We start from the raw sequence: 27146 nt of genomic DNA on the forward strand, positions 1-27146 counted from the left end.
TCATCACAAAATAATTCTTTGTCACAAAAGTAAAATAAGTAGTAATAAACGCCAGAATTGAAATATAGGAACACTCTCTTACATCACTGGTCAGCGAGGGGAATGCCACCCCTACAGGCAACTAAAAAGATCTTTTAGGGCATGTCACATAATCTGTAACGTGATGCTGGCCCTGGAACGATGGGCACTATCAGATGGGAAGATAGACGGTCACATCACAGGAAGCCTCCTGCAACCTCTGCAGAGATTTTAGTTGAGAATTGGCACTTTAAGATTTGGAAAAACACCACATAGGAATATGCAAAGCCTAATGCTCTCATTCTCTGGGTCTCATTCAGGCTGCATTCACATCTGAGCGTTTTGTAGCGTAAAGCTCCAAAATGCTAAGGGGGGGGAATCAATATTATTTTATGGAGATGGTTCACATCTCCACTCCAGGTCGGCTGAAGCACAACGCCTGAAGCTCAAAAATGTTTTGGAGCTACTTTTGTAGCTCAAATTGGGCAGATTTGCATGTTTTTGGCGAGTTTTTATTCCTATAGAAATTCCCAATCGGCGTGCTTTGGTGCATTTTAAAGCGCATTTTTCTGCTCAAATGAAACATTTTTTAAAAAAGTAATATATGAATAAATGTAAAATAAATCAAATAAATAATACAATCATGATAAATAAATCATAAATAATTAACCCCTAACCAAAAAAAATTACATTACTATTAATAATAATAATAATCACCGGAACAAATACAATAATAATAATTTAAAAAATAAAATAAATTTTTTTTTTAGATTTTAGGGGGTTATGGGTAATTTTTATTACAAGTATTTATTTATGATTATTTTAATATATTTGTGTATTTATTTTACATTATGATCACCTTAACAAAAAATAAATAAATTTAAAAATTCTATAAATAAATAGAAAGAAAATAAAATACTATAAATAAATAAAATACTAACCCCAACCCAAACCCCTTACCCTAACAAAAAACTAAATAATAAATCAATAATAATAAGAAAAAAATAAAAGCTGATGGAAAAACTAAAAAAAAAAAAAAAAACAGAAAAACCTAGCAACAAGTGATGCAATAGATGAGATTTTTCTCTATCGGCTAATAAAAAACCGCCAAAGCTCAAAAACGGTTGAAAACGTTGTATAGAAACCAGCAATAATTGCGGTAAAATATGCAAATAGATCCTTAAACGCCAGAGCATCAAGGCTAGGGTTACAAGTGCAATCAAATCACAAAATAAAACAACTTTGCCACTGAGATTTACTGCTTATTGGGAGTATCCTGATTTGCACAACACTGGAATTACTGAGCTGCCAATGAGATGAACAAGTAGTTAAAGCTACAGTAACAGATTTTATCACCTGTATGGTCCTAGCCTTATAAGCTCCACTGGGAAGTGCACTGACTGCCCCAGAATGTATTGAGGGCAGAGAACAGTTCCCATCTAAATATTTTTCCCAAAAGAAAAAAAACACACCATTTTCATAATTTAATAATGTATCCTATAACATTACAGGGGCATTGGTTTTTTGAGAACTATTTAATATTGTGATTATAGTATAGACATCACAGCAGTATGAGGATTATTAGATGTGCACACTGGAAGCAGGCTTGGATAGAATGCTAGGATTACGTTATCACGCAGGTCATTTTCATGTGATCTTCTAAATCTACAACCAATTTTACCAGTTAGAAGCCCTCCAAATATTTTTCGGTTTCATAAGCTATTCTTTCACATCTTATATATGAAAAAGTTCTGGGCAAAAACTATTACATGGCTACTGTACCACTACTGGTTTTTTGTCTTCTGTTACCTAACAGCCTATATCCTCCGTTTATAATAGTGCCATGAAGCTGGGAGAACTCCAGTCAATGTGGAAGTAGAAGATCCAGAATGAATGGCCAGTCAATGAATGCACATTGTTAGGCACCTTGCTTAGTCTAGGTTCACACCTATGCGTTTTGCAGAAACGCACTACAGTTAATTTAACATGATTTCCTGTGGGACAGGTTCACATCTCCGCGTTTTAACCTGGTGTGGAATGGGTCAGACTTTTTTTTTTTAAAACACAAAACTATGCGTTTTTGGTTCTATAGACTTCAATAGAGACGCTGCAGAAAAGCAAGTAGTGCATTTTTGATGCATTCTGCATTTTTATCTGTCTAGCAACAATAAAGGAAAAAAACGCAAAATGCATCAAAAACGCACTGCAGAAACGGATCAAACGCAAACTGCATTGAACCTAGCCTTAGATGGTATTCTGAAACCCCATGCAACTGGAGATCTGTTGGCTACCTATTACTTGTTTAGGACTGTACTACATAGACAGTTTTAGCCTCAAGCTGCTGAATGATTTAACTACTGGCTGACAATCGCACCCTTTACAAAGCATTGATACCAGAACGTTGCCATCAACAGGTTAAAGTGCAGAGAATGAGCAGAATACAATGACCCTTACAGTACACTGTCATTGTTTACTTCCTGTCTAGGAAGCCATGTGCTCCCCGAGTCCATGCAACGCAGTGTTTGTGTTCAATAGGAAGAACGGGAAACGAAGCACACATACTCAGGGCTAGGATTGTATAACAGGAACACTGACCACACAGGGGTTGATTTACTACAACTGGAGAGTGCAAAATCTGGTGTAGCTGTGCATGGTAGCCAATCAAATCTTAATTGAACAAGGTGAAATTAGAAGCGGAAAAAAAAAAAATCTACAAGCTGATTGGTTTCTATGCATAGTTGCACCAAATGCTGCACAGTCGTTTTAGTAAATCAACCCCACACAGTCAGGACTAGCATGGTACAATGGAAACACTGAGCACACAGCCAGGACTAGTATAGTAAAAGAAAACTGAGCACACAGCCAGGACTAGTATAGCACAATTGGAACACTGAGCACACAGCCAGGACTAGTATAGCACAATGGGAACACTGAGCACACAGCCAGGACTAGTATAGTAAAAGAAAACTGAGCACACAGTCAGGACTAGTATAGCACAATGGGAACACTGAGCACACAGCCAGGACTAGTATAGCACAATGGGAACACTGAGCACACAGCCAGGACTAGTATAGCACAATGGGAACACTGAGCACACAGCCAGGACTAGTATAGTAAAAGAAAACTGAGCACACAGTCAGGACTAGTATAGCACAATGGGAACACTGAGCACACAGCCAGGACTAGTATAGCACAATGGGAACACTGAGCACACAGCCAGGACTAGTATAGTAAAAGAAAACTGAGCACACTGTCAGGACTAGTATAGCACAATGGGAACACTGAGCACACAGCCAGGACTAGTATAGTAAAAGAAAAACGGACCAGTCAGGACTAGTATAGTAAAAGAAAACGGAGCACACAGTCAGGACTAGTATAGTTCAATGAGAACACTGAGCAGTCAGGACTAGTATAGTAAAAGAAAACTGAGCACACTCAGGACTAGTACAAGCACAATGCAAGAATCTAACACCAGATCTAGATACCTTGTAGGGAACTCAGAAAGAACTGAACAAGTTCATATTTGCTTTAGTAGGACTAAAATATGTAGGGTTATACGATCTGTTGATATCAATAATAACGTGGGTGTCACTCGTACAAAATGAGAATTACACCGACTACAATACCCTATTAATGATACACAGAATTCAAGTTGAATATAAACAGCATTTCAAATCTGAGAACTAGGTCTCAAATGGACAAATCCGCACCCCCTATTAGGCTACATATACACTCTGGGTGTGTCAAAACATGCGCTTTCCCAACACACATGGAAACACGTTGCCCTTTAGCAGACACTACACTGTTAATGGCTGCAGAACCATGCGTTCAGTGCAGCGCAAGTTTGCAAAAGAATCAGGGACTTTTGTGCTTTACTCACGCATAGGACAACCCACTGAAATGAATGGTCAGCCCTACATGCAGAAACGTGTGCAAGCTCTGTCTCAACTGCATGCTGTCAATGGAGTCCTAAACAGGCTCTGTGTACGTCAAATAAGCTGCCATATGTTTTTTAGATCAAGCTTTTTCAACCAGGGCTCCATGAAGTCTAGGGTTCCTCCAGAGGTTACTAGGGGTTCCTAGAGCAGGCAGCAATTTCTAACTCTCAGATATGACATCACCAATACCAAACCTAGACATACACTTATACATTTGTTTTTGTTCATCTTGCGAGCTGAATAAAAAAAAAAAAAAAACCTGAATGGTTTCCTCCTTCCACACTATACAGCATGGTTGGATTACTCTCCTGCTGGGATGATGGGTGGGAGATGGCCAGCAGGGCCACCCACTAATGAGCTTTGGCCAGTTCTGCACTCCAGCAGGGTCCCCCTGTGGTGTGATCAGTCCCTTCTCTAAGCCACTCACAGCTAAGGACAATACAGGGTTAATAGCCCTGCATCATATAGGACGATGCCAAGGGACCACTCACCGACCAGAAGGAGAGGAGCGCTGGAGCCAGCCAGATCAGTGGCAAGGTAAAGTTGGCCATACACTGATTTTTTTTCTGGTCGACCTGAAGGATGAACCAAATCCAAATGTAACATATTTTCTCACCCACACTATACAGGCAGATGGGTGAATCTCCCGCTCTGACCATTGTATTTTGACGGCTAGGGCTGCTAGCTATTAAAAATGCCAAAACAATGGCTGTGTCTACCTGGATGCATCTGCTGATCAGCTGACCATTTTTTGCCCAGCTCCTTCAATTTTTCAACTGAAGAATGTAAGGCAAAAGGGGGGAATTAGGACCACCCACTAAGCAAAGTTCAGCCAGTCCATCGGAAAGCTCACAGTGTATGGCCAACTTTAGTGTTAGAGCCATTTCAACATTATCTAGACCAGTGGTCTACAAACTGCGGCCCGGGGTGTCCAGATGTGGCCCTTTGCTTGCTTTTTTCTAGCTATCTGGCTCCTGGAGCATTATCCCCCCCCCCCCCCACTGTTACCAACAGTGGGACATAGCTCCTGCCACCAACAATGGAACACTATTCCTCTCACTGACACCAATGATGGCGCACTATTCCTCTCGCTGACACCAATATTGGAACACTATTCCTCCCACTGACACCAATGATGCGGCACTATTCCTCTCATTGATACCAACAATGGGGCACTATTCCCCACACTAATACGAATGATGGGACACTACTCCTCCGACTGGCACAAATGATGGAGTACTATTCCTCCCGACACCAATGATGGGGTACCATTGATACCAACAATGGGACACTATTCCTCCCACTGACACCAAGGATGGGGCACTATTCCTCCCACTGACACCAAGGATGGGGCACTATTCCTCCCACTGACACCAAGGATGGGGCACTATTCCTCCCACTGACACCAAGGATGGGGCACTATTCCTCCCACTGACACCAAGGATGGGGCACTATTCCTCCCACTGACACCAATGATGGGGCACTATTCCCCCGCTAATACCAATGATGGGGCACTATTCCTCCCACTGGCACAAATGATGGGGCACTATTCCTTCCCACTGACGCCAATGATGAGACACTATTCCTCCCACTGACTCCCATGATGGGACACTATTCATCCCACTGACTCCCATGATGGGGCACTATTCCTCCCACTGACACCAATGATGGGGCACTATTCCTCCCACTGACTCCAATGATGGGACACGAATCCTCCCACTGGCACAAATGATGGGAAACGTATTATTTCTGCTGACACCAATGATGGGGCACTATTCCTACCTATTCCTACCCCATAATAGCAACGATGGGGCATTATTTACTTCCACTGGCATTAGGACATTTTCTACTCCTACTGGCCACAGTCCAGCCCTATAAAGAATGGACAGTAAACTGGCCCTGACCCCTGATCTAGACTAAGGACTGGTTCACAACTGAATGGTACAGGAATGCAATCCATGTTCCTGTGCGACTCTGAAATCACACAAAATGTAGATCATGCACTTTTCAAAAATGTACTACACCAAATCGCATGATACTGCAGCACCATGTGATCAGACGCAGGCAAATGCATTGCAATTGTGATCTGGTGTTGTTAGGAATATATTGACACTTGCAGTAGATCGCACACACAGTGCGTTTAGAAAAGTGGGAGAAATGTCCGCAACGCGCCTTTTCTGCACTGCGTTCTGATGAGAACAAGCCCTTAGCAAGCATGGAGGGAGGGTATGGCAAGCCAAGGCTGGATTTTTTTGTCTAATTCCCAGGGTTGGTCTGTAACTATTTCTGGACTTTGGGCATTTTACACGTCCAAAAAAAGGGCATCATTGTCCACAGGACATGTGCAGCAACAAGTCCAGTCCTTCTGCCGTGCTCCCTCCTGCCACTATACATAGCAATTCAGCTCTGATTAATCAACGCCGCATTGCTGTGCACACAGAGAAGGTCGGCAGCGTACGCTGTGTGTGTGTGTGTGTATATATATATATATATATAAAAAAGCAGTTTGACAGTGTTTATAAATAAGACTTGCTCAGATGCTATACATAGATACAATATTGTTACTTTTGTACCAGCACAGTGGCTAAATGGTTAGCACTTCTGCCTGGCAGTACTAGGGTCGTTGGTTCGAATCCCAGCCACGGCACCACCTGCCTGGAGTTTGCATGTTCTCCCTATGCCTGCATGGGTTTCCTCCGGGTACACCAGTTTCCTCCCACATGACATGCTGGAAGGTTAACTGGATCCTGTTTAAATTGGCCCTAGCATGTGTAGATATCAATGTAAGTTAGGGACCTTAGATTGTATGCCTCTTGAGGGTTAGGGACTGATGTGAATGTACAATATATATATGTAAAGCACTGCGTAAATTGTAAGGGGATGAACTTAAATCTGCAGATATCAGTTAAAGCAACATAACAGGTAAAAAAGTTTTTGTTTTTTTTAATAATAAAAAATGTTTGTTTACCCCCTTATTAACCCTTAGTTTATGCTAATCAGCCCTAATTAACTCCTTACCCATTCAACTACTATTTTCCTGCCTTTTTTTTACAATTATCTATTTTATTAACCAATGAAATTTAAACATGTGTTGTTGGTTAATATTTCTACACATTTAACATATTTACACATTTCCCATTTAAAAAAAAGCACAAAAAAAAAGCACAAAAAAAAAAAAAAAAAAGGAAAAAACTATGTAATTTGTAATGTTTTGTACCAGAACCCTAGTTTCACTGTAAACAGGACAAATTACAGCTACAATGCACACTTTTTATATGCAGTAACAGTATTTATTTTTAAACTACCACTACTAATAAAGAAAAAAAGGGTTTTTGTTTAGTTTAAGTATAATTGTCTATGGATTGTGGAGAAAAAATTGTTGCAAGAAATTATGAAAAAATGTTGTTTTTCCTGGAAAAAAAAAACAAAACAAAAAAAACACACACAATATATGCATCACCTGTTATCTTATATAATGACAAAGATATCGCCGACTAAACAGGTTCATAGCAGAAATGTAAAAATTGCTCTGGCCCATAGAGGGCAACCAGCTGTGACAGGTAAAGTGGTTAAAGAAATCCTGCTATGAGGGGAAATCGTGGCTTCTATTGTTGACCTCACTGGAAAATGCTGGTTACCTGGCTTTCATGCTACTTCTAATCTGACACTTGGAACAAGTAAGCAGATGTTGAACTTTCCCGATCTGATTAGAAATAATTGGAGCCATTGGATAAACATGGCGGCCAATGGTAGGAATTAATGAATACCTGAGCAGACTAAAGTTGGAGCAGATGTGCACAGCAACCAATCCGCTTCTATCTTCAGCTTGTTCAGCGAGGCCTTGAAAATGAAAGCTAGAAGCTGATTGGTTGCCATTAACAGCTGCTCCAGTTTTTAAAACCCTCCCCCCATGTGTTTTATTTTAATGCAGCTTCACTGTATAATAACCAGATGGGATTATTTACAGGTTGGATAAAGCAGGGCACAGGCAGGTGAAGTCTGTGTGTTCTCAACACCAGCATGTCTTTACATTGTTGCCAATCCCCAGTTACACTGTCTACAGATTGCAGGTGGGAGGATGTGACCAGCAGTAACACAGCACAACACAGTAGCAGAATCATTCCATGGGATGACACAGAAATCACATCACCTGGTACAGGAGCCCTGCTCCCATGTAACCAGGACCCCCCAACACTATGGGAGCCCTGCTCCCATGTAATCAGGACCCCCCAACAGTATGGGAGCCCTGCTCCCATGTAATCACAGAACCCCCCCTCCCTCCGTACAGGGTCCCTGCTCCCATGTAATCAGGACCCCCCAACAGTATGGGAGCCCTGCTCCCATGTAATCACAGAACCCGGCCCCCCCTCCGTACAGGGTCCCTGCTCCCATGTAATCATAGAACCCTGCCCCCCCTCCGTACAGGGTCCCTGCTCCCATGTAATCATAGAACCCTGCCCCCCCTCCGTACAGGGTCCCTGCTCCCATGTAATCATAGAACCCTGCCCCCCCTCCGTACAGGGTCCCTGCTCCCATGTAATCACAGAACCCTCCCCCCATATAGGATTCCCTGCTCCCATGTAATCACAGAAACCCCTCCGTATAGGATCCCTGCTCCCATGTAATCACAGATCCCTCAGTATAGGATCACTGAAACCCCCCCTGTATAGGATCCCTGCTCCCATATAATCACAGATCCCCCCAGTATAGGATCCCTGCTCCCATGTAATCACAGAACCCCCTCCGTATAGGATCCCTGCTCCCATGTAATCACAGAACCCCCTCCGTAAAGGATCCCTGCTCCCATGTAATCACAGAACCCCCCAGTATAGGATCCCTGCTCCCATGTAATCACAGAACCCCCCAGTATAGGATCCCTGCTCCCATGTAATCACAGAACCCCCTCCGTATAGGATCCCTGCTCCCATGTAATCAGAGCCCCCCCACCCCTCCTATACCCTGAGGATCCCATCCTTTGCTGGTCGGAAGTTGTTAGTGTGTCTCCGGAGGTGACCCCGGCCAATAGATGATGGATTGGGGGCTCTGACCACATGGCACGGCACAGCACCACGTGACCCCCGGCACCGCTGGCCAGACTCCCTGTGCTGTGGCCATGTGACCCCGCGGAGCTCCGCCCAATTCCCCTCTCCGTCGCTCTGCCAGGACAATCGGCATCCCCGAGCCTGTTCAGCTGGCCTGAGCTTACCCCTCTAGTCCCCTCCGTGGCTCGGCTTTGTACTCCCTCCACCCCCCGATGACCTCACCTCCACAACCTCACACCCGTCGCCGTAGCCCGGTCCATTGCCCACAATAGGGGACCCGTCCCCCCTCGTATTCCTCACCACCAGCTCGTTCTACTGCCGTCCACATCTCCGTGTCCCTCCCCTCCGCCGTATATTTGGCACCTTGCAGACCCCACGAGTCCTCCACATTGCTACACCCAGCCTCAACTTGTTCTCAGAAGTCCCACTACACCCCCGCTCCCCAGTCCTACCTTCCTCGGGGAAAATGTGTTCGGTTCCGGTCTCCAGTAATCTGCCTGCCTGCTCCTCTCTGTCACCGGAGAAATACCGCCTCCAACACCCAGCACTGGGCGCCACCGTGCGCGATAGCTTATTCGCCAAAGACAAACGCCCATCAAAGCGGGCCTCCAATGTGATACCGAGCTAGAACAGCCGGGGCGGAGTTAAAGGGGCGGACCAAAAGGACACGCCCTCCCCCTTAGCCCTCGCAAGCAGGCGCAAGCGGAAAATGGCCGTCAATGGACTGAAACTCGAGAGCCAACCCACAAGTCTCTGTCCATCATACACGATGGCCGCGCCCACGACCAATACTATTGGTTGGCGGAGTGTGGTCTGGGCGTGAAGCTCTAATGTGAGGAAACGGAATATGGAAGTCACGCCCCCACATACAGACACACCCCTCCGTGCCCTGTTTGTTTAGAGGATGGAGCCCAGAGAATCGCGGCGGAGGCTGGCGGGGAGGGAGCCTGGCGGGGCGTAGAGACCCGGCCATAGAATGTGTTCATACGGGCTGAGGGTGGCTCAGTGGAGGGTCTACTGCTCGCTGCCCATATGGGTGACGAGCGCGGCAGGGTGATCCGGGGACACCGACCTATGAGGCAGAGCGCGGAAACCGCAGCAGCTGCTAACAGGAATTCCTCTGTAAGAGCCCCGGCCTTATATTGTATGATGTATTCCTCTATAGGAGCCACGACACAGGACCTGGCCTCGATATATGTCTCTATAGGAGCCCGGACATAGGACCTGGCCTCATATTATATATATTCCTCTATAGGAGCCCGGACATAGGACCTGGCCTCATATATATATATATCTCTATAGGAGCCACGACACAGGACCTGGCCTCATACATATATATATTCCTTTATAGGAGCCCGGACATAGGACCTGGCCTCATATATATATATATATATATATATATATATATATATATATATATATATATCTCTATAGGAGCCCGGACACAGGACCTGGCCTCATATATATATATATTCCTCTATAGGAGCCCGGACATAGGACCTGGCCTCATATTATATATATTCCTCTATAGGAGCCCGGACATAGGACCTGGCCTCATATATATATATATATCTCTATAGGAGCCACGACACAGGACCTGGCCTCATACATATATATATATTCCTTTATAGGAGCCCGGACATAGGACCTGGCCTCATATATATATATATATATATATATATATCTCTATAGGAGCCCGGACACAGGACCTGGCCTCATATATATATATATATATATATATATATATATATATCTCTATAGGAGCCCGGACACAGGACCTGGCCTCATATATATATATATTCCTCTATAGGAGCCCGGACATAGGACCTGGCCTCATATATATATATATATATTCCTCTATAGGATTCCGGACACAGGACCTGGCCTCATATATATATATTCCTCTATAGGAGCCCGGACACAGGACCTGGCCTCATATATATATATATATATATATATATTCCTCTATAGGAGCCCGGACATAGGACCTGGCCTCATATATATATATATTCCTCTATAGGAGCCCGGACATAGGACCTGGCCTCATATATATATATATTCCTCTATAGGATTCCGGACACAGGACCTGGCCTCATATATATATATTCCTCTATAGGAGCCCGGACACAGGACCTGGCCTCATATATATATATATATATCTATAGGAGCCTGGACACAGGACCTGGCCTCATATATATATATTCCTCTATAGGATTCCGGACACAGGACCTGGCCTCATACATATATATTCCTCTATAGGAGCCCGGACATAGGACCTGGCCTCATATATATATATATATATATATGTAATCTCTATAGGAGCCCGGACACAGGACCTGGCCTCATACATACATAAATATATATATTCCTCTATAGGAGCCCGGACACAGGACCTGGCCTTATATTGTATGATGTATTCCTCTATAGGAGCCACGACACAGGACCTGGCCTCGATATATGTCTCTATAGGAGCCCGGACATAGGACCTGGCCTCATATATATTCCTCTATAGGAGCCCGGACATAGGACCTGGCCTCATATATATATATATCTCTCTATAGGAGCCCGGACACAGGACCTGGCCTCATATATATATATATGCCTCTATAGGAGCCCGGACATAGGACCTGGCCTCATTATATATATATGCCTCTATAGGAGCCCTGACATAGGACCTGGCCTCATATATATTCCTCTGTAGGAGCCCGGACATAGGACCTGGCCTCATATATATATATATATATATATATATATATATATATATGCCTCTATAGGAGCCCGGACATAGGACCTGGCCTCATATATATTCCTCTATAGGAGCCCGGACATAGGACCTGGCCTCATTATATATATATGCCTCTATAAGAGCCCGGACATAGGACCTGACCTCATTATATATATATATATATATATATATATATATGCCTCTATAGGAGCCCGGACATAGGACCTGGCCTCATATTATATATATTCCTCTATAGAAGCCCGGACACAGGACCTGGCCATATATATATATATATTTTCCTCTATAGGAGCCCAGACATAGGACCTGGCCTCATATTACACATATATTCCTCTATAGGAGTCCAGACATAGGACCTGGCCTTATTATATATATATGCCTCTATAGGAGCCCGGACATAGGACCTGGCCTCATATTATATGATATATGCCTCTATAGGAGCCTGGACATAGGACCTGGCCTCATATTATGATCTATGCCTCTATAGGAGCCCGGACATAGGACCTGGCCTCATTATATGATATATGCTTCTATAGGAGCCTGCACACAGGACCTGGCCTCATATGTATATTCCTCTATAGGAGTCTGCATACAGGACCTGGCCTCATATTATATATATACCTCTATAGGAGCCTGCACACAGGACCTGACCTATTATATGATGTATGCTTCTATAGGAGCCCGCACACAGGACCTGGCCTCATATATATATTCCTCTATAGGAGCCTGGACACAGGACCTGGCCTTATATGTATTCCTCTATAGGAGCCTTGACCTTATATTATGATGTATGCCTGTATAGGAGCCTGGACACAGGACCTAGCCTTATATGTATTCCTCTATAGGAGCCCTGGCTTTATATGATGTATGCCTGTATAGGAGCCTGGACACAGGACCTGGCTTTATATGTATTCCTTTATAGGAGCCCCGGCCTTATATGATGTATGACTGTATAGGAGCCCTGACCATATATTATATGACATATGCCTCTATAGGAGCCCCGACCATATATTATGTTAAGTATTCCTTTATTGGAGCCTAGACATCAGCACCTGACCTTATTTTATGATGTATTCCTCTATAGGAGCACCTATGACCTTATGTGTATTCCTCTATAGAAGTACTGACCATATACTATATAATGCATTCCTCTATAGGAGCCTAGACACAGGAGCTGACCGTATATGATGTATTCCTCTATAGGAGCCCTGACCCTATGTTATATGATGTATTCCTCTATAGGAGCCCTGACCCTATGTTACATGATTTATTCCTCTATAGGAGCCCTGACCCTATGTTACATGATGTATTCCTCTATAGGAGCCCTGACCCTATGTTACATGATGTATTCCTCTATAGGAGCCCTGACCCTATGTTACATGATGTATTCCTCTATAGGAGCCCTGACCCTATGTTATATGATGTATTCCTCTATAGGAGCCCTGACCCTATGTTACATGATGTATTCCTCTATAGGAGCCCTGACCCTATGTTACATGATGTATTCCTCTATAGGAGCCCTGACCCTATGTTACATGATGTATTCCTCTATAGGAGCCCTGACCCTATGTTACATGATGTATTCCTCTATAGGCGCCTGGACACCGTGCCTGACCTCATAAGAGGTTAGATGCACATCCCTGACCTTACATTATGTATTCTATGGGGGCCCAAGTACAGGACCCTGGCCTTATATTATGTATTCTATCGAAGCTTAGGCAAAGGATCCTGCCGTTATGTCTTCCATATGAACCTAGGTACAGGACCTGCCATTATAAAATGTATTCTTATGGTGCTTAGGTAAAGGGCCCTGCTATTATACTGTATATTCTTCAACCAGAGCACAGATGCAGGGCCTTGTGGTTAGCATATGATGTATTCTTGTGTTGCATACCTGGTCAGGTGATTAAAGAAGGCATATTTTCCATTAATGCGCCATTCATACAATACTGTCCATTCTATTTTAGGACAGTTTCTGTATGCTCCCATCACACCTATTTGTGGGCAAAGGTTGTCATCCAGACAATGGGTATAGTATATGTAGTACTGTATTCTGTGTAGCCAGCCAGCCCATGTTCACAGTGCACACGTCACCCATTTGTTCCTCTGGGTGAGCCATTTTCCAGCTGACATATCCACAGGAATCGGTGTGTTGTGCACTGTGAAGGGGGTTTGGGAAGTGAAATTCATTAAAGTGAACATGTACTTTATAAGATACTTAAAGATTTGTGGTTCAAAGAATAAATTCCTGGTTTCTTTTCAGTCCATGGTGCTTCCTCCCGCAGGGTGACAACACTATTTTACCTGCAGTGAATATTGACCTTGGCTTACTGCACAGATGCGTACAGCTGTCTATACAAATCAATGACAGGTTGGGGCTGTAAGCTGGTAACTGCACATTTGAGCATTACCTAGGTGGATGGATGTGCACCCTCGGACATAGACTGTTGACACTAAGGGCCACTAAACATTCTCCGTATGCAAGTAAATGATCAAATGTGTGATTATCTGTCAACAGCTGCAGCCTGTCATTGATTTGTACAGATGATTGTCACTCCCAGATGTGGAGACACTTGTTTTTCACAGTGTCCATATCAATGAGCGCTAAACAAGCTGCTAGTAAGCACTACTTGAATCATGATGAGACCCTGCTGAAGTCTGCTAGCAGTTTATAAAAAGGGACAGTCAGCACTTCTTAAGATGTGTTTAACCTCCTGAATCTGGAGCGGAGGACAAAGCTTGCTGTACACATACAGGCTGAGGCCCGTGTGAAGGCAGCCTGACATAGCAGACCAGAGTAATGCGTTCAGGAGCAGTGATTCTAACTTTAGCTTTGCTCTGATTTTATGCTAGAGCAATCTCAGTGGTATACATTAGGCACGAGTCTGCACCTTTAAGAAGCCGGCAAACCGTCTTTGATGATGCGCACAATTCCATCAATCATTCAGACTTAAAGTGGAACTAATTCCATCAATTTAACTGTTTCCACAAACAGTTATGTTCAAAACTATACCATGAATGATAGCAGGAACAGTTTCTTGAGATCTCAACTGAACAGTCAAGCCATCTGGTCAAACAACTGTCAATGGCAGGTGTCATAACTGATCACAAGTGCAGCACCATGGCAACTGAAAATCAGAGACGAAGATGGCAGCTTCCTTGGCTCTAAAGGATGAGAGTTTAGTTCCACTTTAAGTTGGCTGGAGTGTTCAGTACAAGATTTCCAGTTTGGGATCTGAACTCTGGAGAAAAACCCAATGTTCCCTTGTAGTAGGTCTTCTCCCACACTGCGGGGAGTTATATGCCTCTTTGTTCTAGGGTACCATTATAAAGCACTTTTGCCTACCTAATCCCTCGCTCCAGGAGGCTTGCCCCTGTCCATGCTCAGTAGGTTGTTGGCACTCTGACGTCATCACGTACAGTGCTGGGCCAGCAGTTTTGCATTGTAAGAGAGGAGAGCACTGGTTGCCCCTGGAGGCGATGGATAAGGTAATAAAACAGCTTTTAAATGTTCTCCTAGACAGAAATGAGGATTTAACCCTTAGAGTGCAGGAGGTGGGGATATGCCCATTGAAAGGGTAACTTTGTATTTCCCTGGAGTTCAGAAGTAACACATTATACTTGCCTGTCCTTTCCAATGATAGTTCCTGGAGTTTTGCTAGAATAAGATTAAAAGTGTGCAATTATGAGCAGAAACACATTTCTTAGAAGAGGTTAAGCATGGCGGGGCAGCATTTGTCATAATGTGCAAAGTATGCCCAGCATACACACTTCCAGCGATGTGAGTCCCTGCATCCACTCCAAGCCCGCTGATGTCCATCCCTTCATCTGTGTCTGCCGTTCTCATACTGCACCCATGGGGCAGACGCTGATCATGTAACAATATCTCATGCATTCAGAAGTTGCATTATGTCGTCACTTGGCTTCATTAACAGATGCCAGGACTGTACACTGCCAATTGCTGGATAAAAAAGGCTAGTAGATAACTGAACGTTTGTCTCCCTACATTGTGGGGTCAGAGGGAAGAATGGTCCTTACACTGGGGGTCAGTGGGAAGAATGGTCCTTACATTGGGGGTCAGCAGGGAGAATGGTCCTTACACTGGGGGTCAGCAGGGAGAATGGTCCTTACACTGGGGGTCAGCGGGGAGAATGGTCCTTACATTGGGGTGTCAGTGGGGAGAATGATCCTCACATTGGGAGTTGGGGGAGAATGATCCTCATATTGGGAGTCAGCGGGAAGAATGATCCTCACATTGGGGGTCAGTGTGAAGAATGATCCTAAAATTGGGGGTCAGTGTGAAGAATGGTCCTTACACCGGGGGTCAGTAGGGAGAATGATCCTTACATTGGGGGACATAGGGGAGAATGATCCTTACTTTGGGGTACAGTGGGGAGAATGATCCTTACATTAGAGTGTCAATGGGGAGAATGATCCTCACATTGGGAGTCAGCGGGGAGAAAGATCATTACATTGGGGGTCAGCGTTAAGAATGATCCTTACATTGGGGGTCAGGGGGAAGAATGATCCTTACATTGGGAGTCAGGGAGGGAATGATCCTTACAGTGGGGTTCGGGGAAGAATGAGCCTTACATTGGGCTCGGGGAATACTGATCCTTACATTGGGGGAATGATCCTTACATTGGGGGTCAGGGGGAAGAATGAGCCTTACATTGGGCTCGGGGAATACTGATCCTTACATTGGGGGAATGATCCTTACATTGGGGGTCAGGGGGAAGAATGAGCATTACATTGGGGTCAGGGGGAAGAATGAGCCTTACATTAGGGTCAGGGGGAAGAATGATCCCTACATTGGGGGTCGGGGGGGAAGAATGATCCTTACATTGGGTTTCAGTGTTAAGAATGATCCTTACATTGGGGGTCGATAAACCTTACATTGGGGGTCAAGGGAAAGAATTATCCTTACATTGGGGGTCAGGGGGGAATGATCCTTATGTTGGGGGTCAGGGGGGAATGATCCTTATGTTGGGGGTCAGGGGGGAATGATCCTTATGTTGGGGGTCAGGGGGAAGAACAATCCTTAAATTGGGGATCAGCAGTGAGAAAGAGCCTCACATTGGGGTTCAGTGGGGAGAATGAGCCTCACATTGGGGGTCAGGGGGAAAAAAATGATCCTTACATTGGGGGTCAGGGGGGAAAAATGATCCTTATGTTGGGGGTCAGGGGGGAAAAATGATCCTTACGTTGGGGGTCAGGGGGGAAAAAATGATCCTTACATTGGGGGGTCATGGGGAAGTGATCCTTACATTGGGGGGTCATGGGGAAGAGTGATCCTCACATTGGGGGTCAGCACGGGTAGAATAGCTCTGAGCCTGGGTCTTTGCAGACACCTGGGACATGGGAGGTGATCAGGCTCAGCTCCAGGACCCTCTGGAGGTGAGACAGGCTGTAGCAATGTGGAGGGAAGCGGCTGACATCAGCAGCGAGTTCCCAGTACTTTAGACATGACAGGGATCGGTATGTATAGGAAGCATCTTCTCTTCCCCGCAGTCAGCACGCGTCCCTCCCCAATTTCTAGGCCTGTGTGTATCGCTCGGACTGACTAGCCCCCCTCCTAGTTTAGTACATAGTGACCCGTGTAATATACGAAAAAATGCGCGGCGTTCACTGGGAAATGCAGACACAGGCCCGACACCGAAGCCCACAAATGACGGGGCTCAGCAGCAGGCGATCACTAGCGCTGCCTCTTTGTTCTTAGCACCGCCCCCTTCACCAAGCACCACCCTCCCTGAAAATCCTATCACTATATTTCCGGGTTCTGCTGCAGGCGGGGCGGCTCTGCCTAACATCAGCCAATCAGGCGGCGGCCTTTTCTCATGCTCTACCGTTGCTAACTAGAAGCAACAAGGCGGTACCAAACTTAATTTCCACCCCTTGGCAACGTCAGGCTCCGCCCCACACGGAAGCCCCAGACAAGGTGGGCGTTCTGCTGCCACTTGGAGAAACCAATCGGCATTCAACGGGGGCGGAGTGACACGACAGCCAATAGATAAGCGACGGAGGCGGGGTTGGAGGGTATGAAGCCGAGGCACGTAGGCGGGCTGATACATTAAGTGGAGTACGCTGAGAGAGCGCTCAGTGAGCGGGGAGGACGGGGCTGGAGAGGGACACGGAGGGCTCCATGTAAACAGCTGCTGTATAGGGAGGATCGTGTACAGAGAGCGCAGCGGGCTAGAGATTAGCGGTCCCATGAGATATAAAGGGGCAGCCGGGGGTCCGCTGTGTGCGCCTTCCATTATATAACCAATAAAGGGCACACACACCGGGGGGCACCGAGCCCGGAGCGGACACCGCCGGCGTGGAAGGTCATTGCCAGCGGGGGCCGGAGGACGATACACTCGGGGAGGGGGGCACAGGACGGGACTTGCACCGGAATGGGGGACCCGGCCCACCGACTACACCGGCCCGATCTGCAACGTGGAGAGTAAGCCCCGTCTATGCCGAGCGGCCGCCGCTCCCTCCAGCATCGAGCTCGGCTCCCCGCAGTCCCCCGGGCTCGGATCTCGGGGCTCCCACCATGGTGAACACAGGGAGCTGTAATCCCCTGTCTCGGCATGGAGCACAATGCCCGCCCCCTCCACTATACACCACATCGGCTCTCCGCCAGCCAACCTGTCCGCTCGATGTGCCCGGCACTCAGTCCACACAGCACACCGACCGGGATAAACAAGAGTCACCTACCTCCCTCACATCAACACGTCCACACCGAGTCCGGGCTCCGCCGTATACACACTCCCACTGGCCTCCTGGTTCTAGTCACTCCCCCCCGGGGGCGGGGACTGCACCGACTGGGAAGAAGAGGGGGAGGCGTGACCGAGCTTAGTATGACCACACCCCCTGCCATGTACAGCGAGCACTGCCCCCTCTGACTCCTCCCCCTGTTATTGACATCATCTCTTCCAGAGAGGAGAAAGCAACTCTCCATCCTTCCCTAAAAGTGACCGCAGATCGGCACAGGGGGTGGCTTTATCCATGGACATGCGCAGTCTGGCCGTCCAATCAGCTCTAGGGATATGAGGGCCTACCTGAGCTACCCAATCACATTGTACCCAATCAGGGAGGCCCTTGCATTACTTCTAAAGCTGGCCATAGATTGAGTAACTTTGTTTCTTGCAACCACCAGAAAATCGCCAGATTCCCCCATCAACACAGTCAGTCCCTCCCGTAAAGTCATTGTATTCTCCCGGCCGTGGGGGGTGTCAGTGATTACTGCTAGCGGCTGTCAATAATCGCATGTAAAATCCAACAGGCTGGTTGTACCCAAGTTGATCGATCAACTTGGTACATTCAACCTGCCCATACATGGTACGAATCTTGGGAAAGAATCAAGCCGTCTATGGCTGGCTTAAAGAAGATTGTCCAATCAGATTGCACTGCAGCATGTGTGGTGAGCCCCGATCGCCTGCAGCCCGCCAACAGTAGTACTGCAAGTGAGTGGCAGCTACAGTCCAGGAAAAGTACTGGTATGTCGCAACCTTTCTTCGGGGCCCCCTTGCGACCTGTGCCAAGATTAGTTTGGCAGCTGATTTAAGCCAATGATTTTGGCTGAAGTCATCTGACCGGCTGTGTCCAATCACAGCACAGAGTTCTGTGTTTACAAAACACTGTGTACAGGGAACGGTAATCTGGCAGTTTCTTGTCCCTGCAAAGCAGCAGTAAAAGCAGTGCGAACACATTGTTAGGCACACAGTTAAACCCTTGATTGCCCCTAGATGTTAACCCTTCCCAGCCAGTGGCATTAGTACAGTGTACAGTATTATCACTGATCACTGTATTAGTGTCACTAGCAGTGTCGGTTAGTGACCCTCCCAGTTAGTGTCTCTTAGCGTCAGATTGCCCGCCACACTATCACATTCGAACTATAAGTCGCTGATCACCACCAGTACAGTGTAGGATGAAAGCTGCATAAATTCCAGTATATATACTAAAGTTTGTAGACGCAATAACTTTCACATAAACCAACCGATATAAACTTATTAGGATTTTTTTTTTTAACCAAAGACATGTAGCAGAATACGTTTTGGCCTAAATTTATGAAGAACTTTGATTTTCTTTCTTATTGGATGTTTTATAACCGAAAAAATAAAATATGGTTAGTTTTTTTTTTCAAAATTGTCCATCTTTTTTCCTTTATATACCGCAAGTCGTATGAAGCAAAGTTCTGATCAAATACCACCAAAAGAAAACGCTAATTGTGTGGAAAAAAATGATAAAAATTTTATGTGGGTACAGTGTTGTATGATCGCACAATTGCCAGTCAAAGTAGCGCAGTGCTGAATAGCAAAAAATGCCCTGGTCATGAAGGGGGGAAAATCTTCTGCAGCTTAAAGCAGAACTCTGGGCAAAAACATCTTTAGATGTTCTTGTTGCTGGTTTCCTACCTTGACTGAATGGGGTTTATTTACTAAAGCTGGAGAGTCCAAAATCAGACTCCCTTCTGCATAGAAACCAATCAGCTTCTAACCTCAGCTTGTTTAATGAAGCTTTGGCAATGAAACCTGGAAGCTGATTGGTTTCTATGCAGAAGGGAGTCTGATTTTGGACTCTCCAGCTTTAGTAAATAAACCCCAATATGTCATCCATCTTCTGCTTCACTCAGTAGTTGCTCTGGAATAGCCTATTCATTTTCATATCAAACTGTTAATTCTCTTTGGTTTCCTGTTTGTAAGACTGGTGGCTGCTATGCCTCCTATTCCCCCAGCCACTGGGGTTGGCACATCCCTTCTGTAGTACTATCTCCAGAAAGCAGTGATGTAGTTCAGCCACACTTGCCGTGGTGTGAGGACAAAGAATCTAAGACATTCAACATGTACAGGCACAGTGGACCCGCCCACATTCACCACATTTCCCTATGGATGATGGGAACTGTAGTTTCCTTTTACAGCAGAGACAGAGGAGAGGATATGATGTAATCCCTGCTGTTACACCCCCTCCTTGGCAGAGCAGATGCTGTTATCTTTTGAATTACAGAGATGAAGTTATGAGCACTCAGTTAGACTTTTCTCCTAAATGGTAAGGATTTTCAACATTTTAACTGTTTAGTGTAGAAGGGTGTACTAATAACTAATGGATGATTTTGTTTTCCTATCTCGGAGTTCTTCTTTAAGTGGGTAAAGTGATTGTACAGGATCACATTTTTATAAAAATAACAAACATAATATTTACCTGCTCTGTGTAATGGTTTTGCACAGAGCAGACTCGATCCTCCTCTTCTGGTGCCCCCCACTGGCTCTCCTGGTTCCTACCCCAACATAGGATTTAGCTAAGCGCTTTGCATTCCCTGAATAAATGCAAAGCGTTCAGTGATTGGACAAGATGGAGAAGCAGGGCAGTGACATCACACTCTCTACTTTCTCCAATTAGAGAACACTGCATTTATTCAGAAAGCTAAAGTGTTCTCTGAATGGCACCGGAGCTGAAGAGTGAACCTCCTGTGTTCAGAATGCATCGGGCCACCTGCTCAGATATCAGTGGCATCAGCCAGGAATGGTGCATACATAGTGACATTGCTCCAAGATAGAAAATACCTATACCTGGAATTCTTCTTTAAGCTCACTAAACATATTACATTCCAATTATACAATCTCCTTAAAGTCTCTCCTTCTCCCTCCCTCTCCCCTCTCTCTCCCTCCCTCTCTCCTCCCCCCTCCCCAAAAGCAAACATATATTATATTTCATCTTACCGATTATTAGATGTGATGGCTGCATTAGATTTCTTTTGTAAGCTTTATTTCTTCTATTTTCATGTGGTGATCCAACCAGCAACTCTGCTGTTTTTCAAAAGTTCAAGCTCTCCAGCACAATGTATCAGTTTACATACAGTAGATGAGACAATCCATTTACCACTGGCAGGGGTGATTAAAGTGATCAGCTTTTATTCAGGTAAAACCTTTATCCCAAAAGGGAAAACTGTTTGCTGTAACTGAATATAAAGTATTAGCTGGAGTGTGGCTTCAATTTGTTATTGTATTCAAATCTGCTAATACATTTACCACTCCCCTTCCCCTAGACTGACAATGCTGCTCTCTGCTGTGTCCTGCGCTCATTCCTCCAAAATGGTGTCTCATTAATACCACAGGTTCGTTACTGGCCAGATCACCAGGTGAAAACACAGGGGAGAAAGCCAAAGAAAAGAAAACTAATGCAGCCACCACATCTATTGATTGGTAAACTGCAATATATTACATTTTTGGTTTTGGGTTTGATACTGCTTTAAACTGGCCATACACTATACAATCAGATTATACAGTCTTCTTTAGAATTACCAAACCTATGTAAGCGGAGGACAAAACAAAATAACACATTGAAGTAATATCAATCAGGCAGACCCTTGCACTACATAGTTGATGGTAGGTGTAAAGGAGATTGTACATTTGGATTGTATAGTGTATGGCCAGCCTTAGGCTCACCACCTTACACGATACAATAATGTAAGCAGCCTGGAATTTGACACTGATGGGGCAAACTAGCTGTGTGCATGGGGCCTAACCAAGATCAAGCCCTGATCTAACGATTTTATCTTTATGTTTTTTCAACATACTTTTTTATTTCTTTTGTTAACAAAAACCTTTCCTTTAGCAATGAGGAAAGTGTACAATGTATCATTTATTCTTCTTGCTTAGGAGAGACAGCACAGGAATGGGTTCTAACACTGGTGATCATTATCATTGGGAGAATGTCTTACTGGTTCCCAATAGTTATTGTCAATGACAACTTGGTCTCCGTGATGGGGGGCGCCTGATCAAGCTCACTCCCAGCACAAACTCATGCAGTGTATATGTATCAACTAGGAGGAAAGCCAACTTCAGTGATGCCCCATATATGTGCTAAGCCTTTGCCGGGGCTGCCATCATATGAAAGCACCCCTGATGAACCCAGATTGAGAAGGGCCCCCCAAAAAATGTACCCTGCACATGTACCGCAAGCAGTGTACAATTGCAAAAATTTTGCTAGCAGATGGGTCAAAAAATTTTTTGTTACAATAATTTTTATTCCATTTTTCTCTACTCATCTTCCAGGACGGCACACCTTAGAGATGACTAGATCCATCTGACAGGAAACAACCAAAAATTACCAGGGTTTAAATTCCCCACCTTTCCTCCGTTCCTCAGTTTTTGATTGTGTTTCCCTGCACCTATGTTTGGGTTTTTTTTACAGACCTAAGGCTGGAAGGTCCACCCTGAGGGGTAAACAGCCAAACCATAGAGAGGGCAGGCTGTAACCAGGGTCACTTAACCACTCCAGGGGTCCCAATGTATTGGAGCTTCCCAGACATCGGGGAAGTGTGCCTGGCATTCCAGGGATGAGTGTCCTTCCTCCTGCTTCCGGGGAAGCAGGTAAGCTTGTTCAGGAGAGGACCGGGCTGCGAGGTGGCTTCTCACGGGTATGGGATTGCTGGCCAGCATGTGAATCATGGGGCACACCCCTGTAGGGTGATGGGGCAGCCGCAGTGGAGTCCGCTCCTAGCCTGCCAGAAGGTAGGTAGAAAGCCCAGGATCTGTGGGAGTGAGGCTGCGGATCAAGCCTCGCTCTCAGTACACTTCTGGCAAGGGCAGGCCTTCCGCCCTAAAGATGGTGGTGTCGGTCGGCATTTCTTTCCTCATGAGGCTGGTGAGGAGCCTTCAGGAATTACCCCTGGAAGCGTGGACCCAGGAGCCCGGCGAAAGCAACACAGTTCCAAAGGGCCTTGCTAAGGATGGAAGAAATGGCAGTGGATGCAGCCAGTGAGAAGGCCACGGGCTGTGTGTCTGACTCGGCTGGTGGGGGAGAAGAGGGGAAGTAGAGTCCTTACCCCAAAAAAAGCCCCCCTCGCTCCAAACGGTGTTGTTACTGCAAATGTAAAGTTCCCCAAGACCATGCCAGACCCTTCTGTTACAAATGTATCCACAAGTTGTCAGGGAAAGAAACCTCTGCAGTTATTAAGGATTTTGTGTCGCTGCAAACAGAGATGTTAGCCACCTTACAATCCTTCAAGATGGCCCTGACATCTAGAGAGGTGGATACTCGGTCCCCTAGGGAGGGGTCATCTTCCCTGGAGGGGACTTAGGCGGGGAAGCAGTGTGGGTGTTTGGGTCCCTCATCCTCGCAGGTCACAGTGGAGGAAGACCTGGAGGAGGCCAAGGTTTCTTACCAAAGCTCCCTGGAAGAACGGGAAGTATTGGAAGGTGATTACCAGGCTAGCGAGGAATCTAAACCAGGTAGACACCTTTTTGCGGCGGATGATATGGAGGGGCTCCTAAGGGATATTTACGCCTCAGAGGACATCCCAGAACCACCAACGTAGGCCTCAGCCCAAGATATGATGTATAGGGGGTAGGTGAAGCTGCAAATTAGGGTACTACCCGTACACCAATCTCTCAAAGATATTGTCTTGAGAGAATGGAAAGATCCCGAGAGTAAAGTCTTAAAATTAAAGACCTGGAAAAGACGGTACATCCCTTTGGGGATGAGAAATTTTTCAAGGCCCCCAAATTAGATGTTGCGCTATTCCAAGTGTCTAAAAAGTCTGACCTGTCCTTTGTTAACCCAGCTAACATCAAGGACTAGATGGACTGTAGGTCTAAGGCGCTGCTGCGTAGAGCCTGGGAGGAAAACGCAGCTACTGTGGCCACAGCTTTAGCATCCGCTTGCATCGTTAGGAATACTGGATGCATAGAGTAATTGAGCACGTCTCTCGGGGTTCCAAGAAAAAGGGGGAAGCCTAGACTGGAGAGGTGTTAGGATTCCCGGAAGTGGTCAGTAAGGCGGTCGCCTGCTTAGCAGATGCTGCAGTAGAGATGGTAAAGACGTCAGCTAAGACAGCAGCGCTTATCAACTCAGCCCGGAGGGTGGTGTGGGTTAAGGCCTGGGAGGGAGATCACATGTCAAGAGCCCAGCTCTGCTGTCTGCCTTTTGAGAATTCCTTGCTGTTTGGCTCAGAGCTGGACCAGGTGCTATCAAGGTCCGCTGAAAAGAGAAAGAAATTCCCCATCAAGGCTAAAAAGGATAAGGGAAGAAATTTTTTCGAGCCCCCCTTAATCAGAACCACCAAAAAACTTAGGAAGGACCCTCCCAAGAAATGGGCCAGTAAGGGGAGACAGAAAGGGAGCTTCCTTTTTTCCGGCTCCTCAATGACAGATCCCAGGGTGGGCAGAAGGCTGTCCAGGTTCCTCCAGCAGTGGGGGAAAATTTTGGAGAGCCTGTACATCCTGCAGTTGATAAGGGAGGGGTATCAGTTGGATTTCTTTTCACTCCTCCCTCATGCCATTGTCTTGACTTATCCCCCCAGAGACAGGGCAGAGGCAGATTGTCTCTTGGGAGGGATCAGGGACCCAGGGGATTAGGTGGTATTTGTCCAGCTTTTCCGGAGGTTCTAGTCCCACATCTTCGTGGTCCCAAAGCCTTCAGGGTAATTCTGATTGATCATAAACCTAAGAAGGTTGAACGGGTTCCTGCAGTACAAAAAGTTCCATATGGGAAGTATTTACAGTGTACGTAAACTTCTGCTCAAAGGAGTGTTTATGGTCACTCATGTAACCTCAGGGATGCCTACCTCCATGTTCTCATTGCCCTGGTATACCAAGCCTTCTTACGGTTTGCTATATTCACAGAACCGGGGGTCAGTCATTGGCAGTTCTGAGCCCTTCCGTTCGGGCTGGCAGCCAGTCCGAGAATCTTTACCAAAGTCCTGGCCAAGGTAATGGCGTATGTACACCTCCAGGGGATTTCCCTCATCCCTTACCTAGATGACCTATTAATCTATGGGTTCTCACAGCAGCAAGTCTTGAGAGACCTGGAAAAAGTGATCCTCACCTTGGAATTTTTTGGGTGGATCGTCAATTGAGAAAAGTCCTCATTGACTCCCTCCCAGACCAAGCTGTTCCTGGGGTAGGTAGTGGACTCCAGAGGCTTTTCTTACACACAGGGAAAACCGACAAGGTAATGGGGGGTGCTTCCGGGTTGATAACGGATCCAGATTGCTCATGGAGGCACATCATGAAAGTCATAGAACTCATGACAGCCTGCATACTGGCTGTGGAGTGGGCACAGCTGCATTCCAGGGATCTACAGTTTTCCTTCTATCCTCGTGGGACAGGAAACAGAATCAGTGGACAAGAGGGTGTCACTCCTGGAGAATATAAACACCTCTCTAAGATGGTGGATCAAGCCCCAGAATCTGGGGGGGGAGACGGTGGAACCCAGTGCAGGTAATCACAGACGCAAGCGAGTGGGGCTGGGGAGCTCATCTAGAGGACTGACAAGCCCAGGGTCCGTGGGAGCTACACCTAAGGGGGACCTCCTCCAATTACAGGGAGTTGTTAGCAGTAGGTCAGGCCTTGAAGTCCTTCGAAGACAGGATTGGGGGAAAAGAAGTCCAAATTCTGTCAGACAATATGTCGACAGTGGCATACCTCAATCATCAGGGAGCACCAGATCTTGGAAACTCCTGGACCTAGCTCAGGGGATTCTAGTATGGACAGAGAGCAGAGTCCTTTTGGTGTCTATGGTCCACATAAACGGCTCAGCTAACACAAAAGCAGACTCTCTCAGCCAACAGTTAATCCACCAGGGAGAGTGGGAAATTAATCCCGAGGCCTTTTTGCAGTTAAGTCTGGTTTTTGGTAGCCCAGAAATAGACCTTTTTTGCCTGCAGGAAAAACAGGAAAGTAAGGTGGTATTTATCCATGGCCTGGTAATAGGGTTTCAAGGGTCTGGACGCAGTAGCACAGGAATGGGACTTCAAGCTGGCACATGCATTCCCCTCTCTGGCTTTCATCCCGCGAGTGCTATAGAGGTTGAGCCGGTCAAGTTGCAGATTGATCCTGCTAGCTCCATGGTGGCCGAGAAGAGCCTGGTTCGCCACTTTGAAGAGGTGGTCCGTGGCTCCCCCGCAGCATCTCCCAGTCAGGAAGGATCTTCTCTTGTAGGGGCCAACTCTGCACCCCAATACAGAGTTTTTTCGGTTAACGGCTTGGCTCTTAAAATGGAGATCCTTAGGAGAAGGGGGTGTTCTGAGAGGGTGATAGACACCTTTCTCCTCAGTAGGAAACAGGTAACTATAAAGATATACACCAAGGTGTGGGGTGTGTTTTCTAGTTGGTGTCAGAAAAAGGTGGTTTCTCTTCCCACGGTCCCTGTGATCTTAGACTTTCTCTAGGTAAGAGTGGATAAAAGGACAGCGGTAAACACCCTAACGGTGCAAGTAGTGGCCTTATCAGTCTATTTGGACCAGAAACTTGCACCAGAGCCCCTAGTTAAGAGGTTTCTGGGGGCCAGGGAAAGGGTGACCTCTACTAAGATTAATAGTTTTCCAGCTTGAGATCTAACCCTGGTGTTAGAGGTGTTAACCAAGCCACCATTTGAGCCAGTGGCACAGATTTCGGTTAGGATGTCATCTTTTAAGTT

The 27146-nt window shown here is 46.0% G+C and overlaps 1 protein-coding gene and 1 pseudogene across 4 annotated transcripts in view; one reads left to right on the plus strand and one right to left on the minus strand.

The window, feature by feature from the left end:
* SIN3A (SIN3 transcription regulator family member A) overlaps positions 1–18528 on the minus strand; it is a 73584-nt gene extending 55056 nt beyond the window's left edge. For 3 of the 4 annotated variants that reach the window (XM_089671351.1, XM_089671350.1, XM_089671348.1), the window contains exon 1: positions 9451–9590. The gene's annotated coding sequence lies outside the window, so the exon portion shown is untranslated. Of the gene's footprint in view, positions 1–9450; positions 9591–18443 lie in introns of those variants that run through there. The other variant, XM_089671349.1, reaches the window with a different exon arrangement.
* A 4805-nt stretch (positions 18529–23333) lies between these two features.
* Positions 23334–27060, plus strand: LOC149467589 (uncharacterized; annotated as a pseudogene).
* The last annotated feature ends 86 nt before the right edge of the window (positions 27061–27146 follow it).

This window comes from Staurois parvus, unplaced genomic scaffold, assembly GCF_062004578.1.
Source record: "Staurois parvus isolate SC_StPar_1 unplaced genomic scaffold, SC_StPar_1.0 ptg000105l, whole genome shotgun sequence".
NCBI classification, from domain to species: Eukaryota; Metazoa; Chordata; class Amphibia; order Anura; family Ranidae; genus Staurois; species Staurois parvus.